Source organism: Anser cygnoides, chromosome 2 (assembly GCF_040182565.1).
Source record: "Anser cygnoides isolate HZ-2024a breed goose chromosome 2, Taihu_goose_T2T_genome, whole genome shotgun sequence".
NCBI lineage: Eukaryota > Metazoa > Chordata > Aves > Anseriformes > Anatidae > Anser > Anser cygnoides.
Window position 1 is genome coordinate 79,284,584 of NC_089874.1, and position 8,260 is coordinate 79,292,843.

Below are 8,260 nucleotides of genomic sequence, written 5' to 3' on the forward strand. Positions count from 1 at the left end.
TGAAATAAACTAATTTCAAAGAATTGCCTACTGGAAATAAGAGTGATATGCATCATTATGGACTCTTGGATTTGAGCTACATTCATGTTCTTAAGAATATTAAAATTATACAGGTTATTTTGTTCATAGTAGGTCAGAATACATGAACAAAAAGATATTCTCAGTGTTCATGTCCTGCAGTGGAGATTTAAGCTTTTATTTGTTCTTGAGCCCTGATGGCTATAATGAAGAAACTAGGGAAATATCTAGGGGAATATCAGGTACTAGAATCCAGGGGAAAAGTTAGGATGCATGCTATCATTTGTGCTCACTTTGGCAGCACATATACTAAAATTGGAATGATAAAGAGAAGATTAGCATGGCCCCTGCGCAAGGATGACATGCAAATTCGTGAAGTGTTCCATATTTTGGGCCCCTCACTACAAGAAGGACATCGAGGTGCTTGAGCGAGTCCAGAGAAGGGCAACAAAGCTGGTGAGGGGTCTGGAGAACAAGTCTTATGAGGAGCGGCTGAGGGGGCTGGGGTTGTTCAGCCTGGAGAAGAGGAGGCTCAGGGGAGACCTTATTGCACTCTACAGGTACCTTAAAGGAGGCTGTAGCGAGGTAGGGATTGGTCTATTCTCCCATGTGCCCAGTGATAAGATGAGGGGGAATGGGCTAAAGTTGCACCAGGGGAGGTTTAGGTTGGATATTAGGAAGAACTTCTTTACCGAAAGGGTTGTTAGGCATTGGAATGGGCTGCCCAGGGAAGTGGTTGAGTCACCATCCCTGGAGTTCTTTAAAATTTAGATGTTTAGATGTAGAGCTTAGTGATATGGTTTAGTGTAGGACTTGTTAGTGTTAGGTCAGAGGTTGGACTGGGTGGTCTTGGAGGTTTCTTCCAACCTAGACGATTCTGTGATTCTGTGATTCTGTGATTCTGTGATTCTGTGATAGTAATAGATGGTTTTGGTGCACCTACTTATCTGTGAGATCAATACAGACCACAAGCCTGTATGTACATCATATTTGCAGTTTCCTTGCCAGAAAATGCAATAAATAAAACCTCAGAGCCAGGTCTCTTCTCCTTGCCTTTCTGCCTGTGAGTGACCTTGCATCATTCCCTCTCTCTCTGCTCTGTACCCTGCATGTGTTGATGGTGCTTCAGATTTGCCCTGATTTTAGCCGAACAATTTTTACTTTTTTTTTTTTTTCCAGTTCTTGAGCTCTTTGTGTGTTGGCTTTATTTTGAACACATATTTAGTACAGTAGAAGACCTCTGCTAGCAAGGTTCTTCCACACTCTTGTTGCATAATGAAAAATACAAGTGTAAGAAATGAGGTGTTGGTTACGAAGGATGCAGTTTCCATATGGGGCCAAAAAACTTTCTTGGATGGTGTACAATTCCAGAGTTCCAGAGTTAGCTCTCCCTTATTTTGACCACAGAATAACACACTTTTTTACATCATGAGTAAGATACTCTGATATGTGGCTGTATAGTGTCAGTCTGACAAAATAATAAGAATTAAAAAAAAAAAAAAAAAGGTTGTCATTTAGCTTGAAACTGATCAGAAAAATATAGATGACATTTGTACCTATATCTAACATCCAGGTAATGTAGAAAATATGTGTGGAAGTTAGAAGATGTATGAGTTGGTTCCTCAAGGAAACTTTAATCAGGCATATTTAACCCAGCTGAGGACAACGTAATAGAAATCTCAGCCAAAAACCTGCTTGCCTAAAGAAAACTGTTACTGCTAGTGTGGCATGGATTGCTTAGATAAAGGTCACATAGTTTCTTGACTTGAAAGCATTTCTCTAAATGCTTTGCAGTCTTTGTTGGTTTTGTTCAAGATGAAAAGGACTTCATGATTTCTGTTTAAGACAGTCTGCAGAACAGCTCAATATAGGTTGTTAACACTTTTAAGAAACAATACTGCTGTCAGTAAAATTTAGATGAACATGGATAGATCATTGATGGGTAATATAATTCAAAGACTCAACCTCTGTCAATAAGAAAGAAAAGTAAACACAAATCTATTTATTTTTAAAGAGTGAATAATAATCTTTTTAGACAAAAATAGTCTTTTTTAGGCAAAACACAAAAAACAATATGATAGTAAGAATACATAAGAACTGTAGTTTTCAAGATTAGAATTGAGCAGATATATGAGAGGTATGGTGGGAAAAAAATAGAAACTTTTGCATAGATTATAATGTATTTTGGAGATTTGTGAAATGCTGTTGAAATTCTAGGTCATGGTCATAAGACAAACTGAGGTCCTATTTGACCTCAGTTTAAGACTTTGACCTAAGTTTAAGAATTTAAGAATGCTGAACATCACACACATCAAGTATTTTAGCTAATAGGTTGGAGAAGAAAGGGAAAAGTTCCTCGTCCTTATCTACTTTTACAATGAATCGCACTTGGGTTATCAAATATATAGGGTTTTAGAAGGAGATTGTATTTATTATTTATTTTATAATAAAATGTTTTATACTTTATTTCATTCCTGATGTAAAAATGTTAGTACTGGTCTGCTTTAGAGTTTTTCCTAATAGAAATCACAAAACATTTCAAAATCAGATGATGAACCTGAATAAACAAACTCCTGAAATTATAAACACAATCAATTTCCGGAAAAGAAGTTTTCAGTAGTCCCAACATTCATCACAGGTATGGAAAAAAAATTACAGAATAACACTTTTCGAGAAAAAACATTTCTTCTCCATACTTTGATCTTTGCAACGAACTGATAATTCTGTGACATTCTTTCCTATCTACTCAAAAGCTCAGAAACTTATCTCCTCTCCTCAGGGAATCTGAGCCCATAGTTCCTGCTTTCCAGGGGAAGTGTCCTAAACCCATATGACAAGGTGTTCACGATGAAGTATTCATTCCAATTCTGGCTCTTTTGCGTGAATTGATAATGCACCACCATCTGGCTTTGAAATATTTTCAAACTGTTGGCTTAATTCTAAGGTTATGATCTCTCCTCTCAACTGAATGAAAGTACTTTAGGTAATATAACAGGTCCATGTGAAGAGACTGAGGGAGAATCTGTTTTGAATACCCGAAATCTGATAAGATATGCTTGTGCAAATATTATCTACTGACCTGGCAAGAAAATAGATTTGAAATATTGTTAATAAATCATTTCATCGTTTCAACTAGAAAACAAACAACAACAAACTAGAAAAATGAAATTAAATTAGATTTTAATTAATATTATTTTCACTATTTGTGATGCAGAAGTTAGACCTCTCTATATATAATATAATTATATATATATATAATTATATGTATATATAATATATATATATAATGTACATAATTTTGAAAAAGAGTAGCTCTTCTCTAGCTCTGTTTGTATATCTGTCTCCATTCCAGTCTCTCTCTTCTGCTGCCAGAAGCTTTCTCTTGTTAATGTATATAGTTGTTAAATGCATGTTTGCTTTCATTCTTTCTTAAGAGTGAATTATAATGTTTGCCAGAGGAATCAGATGTTTAAGAATAGGCATTGACTCCTTCTTCACTCTTCCTGAGAACTAGCTAAAAAAATTCTCAGTGAGCTCAGAATCTGGTGCACAATACCACCTCCTTTTATCCGTGCCACATATTCTTTCCTAACATTTTTTTTTTTTTTTTTAACTCTCTGAGTGGAAGCATTAATGTATGTAATGCAGAGAATCATATGGAGATGATACTAATAAAATAGGATTGGATAGATACCTTTTTCACTGTAACACCTCTGCACTACAAAAAAAGCCCTCTTGAATTTCATTATAACAAAATTTTAAACCATTGTAGGAAACAGATAATCTATTCTATTACATGTTGTGAAATAAATACTGAAAATTCTACAGGTGAAGTAACATTCTAATAGGAAGTGGAAACTCTCAGACATTTCAGGGGATGACCACCAATACATAAACCTTAGGAGGTAGTCAGAAATAAGACATTTTCCTTCACCATCTAGGAAAAAAAAAAATCTTTTCAGCACTATGGTTTTGATTATGTCTAAAAAACATTAAATAAAATAAAGACTTGTCATCTATCAGTATGCATAGAATTCAATATGCCAAACACAAAACAAACTGAGTTTGACGTTAGAAAAAATTGAGTGTGACAGCTGCAACAGTTACTTCTTGTACAAGGATGTGTGTGTGGGCAAAGACTTTACATCAGGTCCTGGTTGGGAGCTGGCATTTTCAAAGGTCATGAAGCTCCTTAGCACCATTCAATTACTGCACAAAGGGTACCACTGACAGTTTTAAAACTGTGGTTAAATTAGATGAGCACTAGCTGAGACAATCAAGCTTTTGACAAGAATGGTTGGATAAAATCCAGATATAACCAAAAATTTCAAATATAATATCTATGTTACCCCCTCATCTATGTTACCCCCATCATTATTTTTGAAAAACAAGGAAAATGCCAGAGAACCACTCTGTAGCCTATGAAGTCATCATGATTTGTGTGTCCACTCACTTATCTGAGATTGACAATTTTTATCATCACTTTGCACAAATATAGGTACTGAATGAAGTAAAAGGCTTTATTATTATTATTATCTGCTTTTGATTTTCTTCATTTTAGCTGTTTTCTTCTGAATAAGTGAAGTAATCGGAATTGATAACATACTGATCAACCACTATTGACCTATCCATACTTCTCAAAACACAAAAGAACCAACATTGTTCTACTGTTTGCAAATACACCTACTTTTCTGTGGCTTGTCCTAAAACTTACTTACAGGTAAGTGAGCTATGAATTTACACAGTCAATTGTTAGGTTCCTTGCTCAAAAAGCCATCCTAGTTTATTACAAATTTCAGTAAGAAATGTGATAGAATTCCAAACACAGGGGTCAGGCAGAATGTTATCACAAATAAAATAAAAAAATGTATGGAAATAATATTTTAAAAAATCATAATGGTTGGTGCTACTGTATTTTATAAGTGTAGCAAAAAGAGATGTTACTATTTGAAATGTAGATCTTTGATAATAATATTTCATTGGTATTGACATTACATTTTGCTAAAAGAATTTTTTCATAATGAGCCTTTTCAGATCCATTTCTGTCTACTAAGTGATCAGCTGAAGGAAGTCTTTTATTATCTAAATCATCTGAATTTATAAAGTTGATACAAATAGATTCTTGTGCTGCCTTTCAGTAAACTTTGTGGGCCTTTATTTTGTGGATAATAAGAAATACCACCACTTTTACAGACACAACAGCAAATGAAATTCAAATACATATTCATACACTACACGAATGATGGTTCATGTGCACTTAAGACTTTGTAATTTTTAACTGTTGAAAAGGAAGCAAACCTATCTTATGAATTTTATTTCAAGAATTTTATTTTGGTTGTCCTGGACACAGCACTGGGACTTCTATTCTCTGATTCTCTGCACAGGGTGGATGAGCTATATGATATGTGAAAAGAAAGTGCAAAAGTACAATTGGTGTTGCTGTATGTTCTACAAATGTTCAACAGTGTTATGAAAATATACACATGTGATCAGTAGCTGTTTTCCAGGAAGATAAAAAAAATAAAAGTAAAAAATAAAAAATTGCTAGATGCTAGATATTTGGAAAAATGCCTTGTTACAGGGAAAAAAAAAAAAAAAAAAAAAGACAGAAAGATGGCTGTGTCCCATAAGATCCTCTTAAGGAATGTGGAATTTGGTGATATGCAAGAAATATCATTATATGGGAAAACCAACAATGGGCCAGGGATTCTTGAAGGACCTTCCAAGTGGTAGGAGGTTGGGGCTTGTTGCTTAAAAGTCACATTATTGAGAGTACATAAAGAAATAAGAATTTTGTACAGTTTCAGACAGTTTCCTAGTTTCCAAAGGACGATTTTCTAAAAATAAATAAATAAATAAATAAAATTAATTTAGAGGAAAAAAAAATCTATATGTAGGGAAAAAAAAAAATCCAGTATTACCAGATTTTTTTTTTTTTTTTTGTGCATATTACCATAAACCATGCCACTAGCTCAGTGATCACTATGCATAGCTTTTACTACATCTACTCTCAGCACATCCCCCGAGAGTCAGTTAGCCACGAAGGTATTGATAATACTTAAGAAAGTAACTATAACCTTGAAATCTCTAAAGAGACTTGGCTGGTCTAAGCAATATAAAACTTGAAAAGGTACATAGTATTAAACGTTCCCATCTGTTACAAATAAGTGTGAACTCAGTTGAAATAAACTGACAGATGCTTTGGGTTTTGGTGATTTTTTTTTCTCCATCATTTTATTTATTTTAAAAGCATATTCACTGTAAAAAAAAAAAAAAATGCTTGAAATTTACTCCTTCAGCCTTGGTCCCAGGATACAAAGAATTATTGCAATGTGTCCTAGCTACAAGCCCTTGCCACATATCGTGCTTGGGAAACAAAAGGTATTAGAGTGCCTCACAGTGGGAATGTCTCCTCCACTGAGGTAATATCTTTTTAGGAATGCTTTTTTTTTTTTTCTTTTTTTTCTTAAAATCTCCAGAGAAAATTTTTAAGTACTACTTAACTTATTGCCACTGTTAACAGCACTGTTTCTCCCTGACTTCAATTAGGTAATCTGAAGAAAAGAACCACAAAACAGTCAAATAAATGAATAAATAAATCCTTACCATCATCTTTTTATTTTTATTTTTATTTTATTTTATTGTCTCCCCAACAGTTTGGTAATATAAGCAGTCAGTAAAGGGGAAAAAAAATCCAGAAATGACTGACATCAGACATAACTCAGTGTTCAATCAGTGGCATACCATGCATATTGTGTTAACATAGATTGTAATTACTTTCTCACCAAATGCTATGCCAGATCTTTTCACTGAATAAATGTATGCGTATGATATGCCATCATTCTATCACTGCCAATTTAACAGTCTTCTCTTTTAGAGAGATGAAAAGTGAAGGTATTTAACTCATTTCTTTGAATTTGCGCATTCAGTATTGAACAGCTATGTTTGATAGAGAACACGATTTTTTTTATTAAAAAATTGTACAGAATTAACATCTAAAGTGGAAGTGAGTAGGAAGCACAGAACAAGAATAAAAAAGTAGCTCTGAGCCCTGAGCACCACAAATAGTACTGGGACATTCAATTTCTTTCACTAGGAACACAGAAGGAAGAAGAGCAACACAGATGTGATAAGTTTTTTTTTTCAGTTCTCTACCCATCTTTTCCTTCCAAAAATGGAAAATAAAACAAAAATGAAAACAAAACAAAACAAAAAATATTATTAATAATAATAATAAAAATTTGTCTCAACTCAGTACTCAATTTTTGGTGTAGACTGTCGCATACCCATTTTGTCTGGAATCCCTTCTCAGCTGAGTATGCTATTTCATTGTACGTTCTTCTTGTGAAATAATGGTCAGAAACGTGTAAATAAATTAATATTCTAATGCTTGGTTTTTTGGGCTTAGAGTTGACACAGCATCAGCGTGTACTACTGCACATGAAAATACGTTGTGTTCACAGTCATGTAGATTGGGCTGTATGAGAAATGTGACCACAGCATGAGAGAGCAGTAAAGGAGTGAAAATGAGCAGAAGAAATAGACAGAATGCTGAGTATAACATGTCAAATCTGTTGTTTGATGTGCTGTTAACCGTCAAAGAACACAACCTAACCATTGTGGAGACAAAGAGCAGTAGCAATCTATAAAACTATCTCTCTTTGAAAATTACTGAACCAAACTCAGTTCTGGTCCCTCTGACTAGGACTACAGGATGGATATAGTTTTCTGTGAGAGTGAGCTCATAAGTGAAGAATTTTGGGCAGGAAGGGGATGTTTCTACTGTAAAGAAAGTATATATATATATTTACTAGCCTTATACAGAAAATAGGTTTTATTTAAGGTGAGGATTGCACATTTTATTTCACCCAAGAAGGCAAGAAGGAAAGGCAAGGGAAATGAAGACTTTATTAGGACTTCATCAGCTTTATATCAGTTACTGGATTTTACCTACTAGTCTAGTAGCTTGGAAACTCACTCAGGTTGTGGAAGACATCTTTTATGTCCACCCTCTTGGCTTAAATTAGAATGCTTTTGAGTAGTATGGAGTTGGGATACTTTCCATACATTTTGTTGATTTTTTTTTCAGGAATACTTCATTACCTCTTTAAAGCAGGACATAAAGTTCAGATGTCCAGTTAGGTAAATGGCTTATTGATTAGGTTATAGAGTTTGACCTTTGGCAAAAATATTCATGTATTCCATGAAAAGTGGAACTGCATCTAAGAAAAGGGAATGGTAG

The 8,260-nt window shown here is 34.2% G+C and overlaps 1 non-coding gene across 1 annotated transcript; it reads left to right on the forward strand.

Annotated features, from left to right (window-relative positions):
- Window positions 1-303: 303 nt before the first annotated feature.
- LOC136790215 (U6 spliceosomal RNA) lies at window positions 304-410 on the forward strand. The gene has a single exon (XR_010829760.1). It is a non-coding gene; the product is annotated as a U6 spliceosomal RNA (small nuclear RNA).
- Window positions 411-8,260: the final 7,850 nt, after the last annotated feature.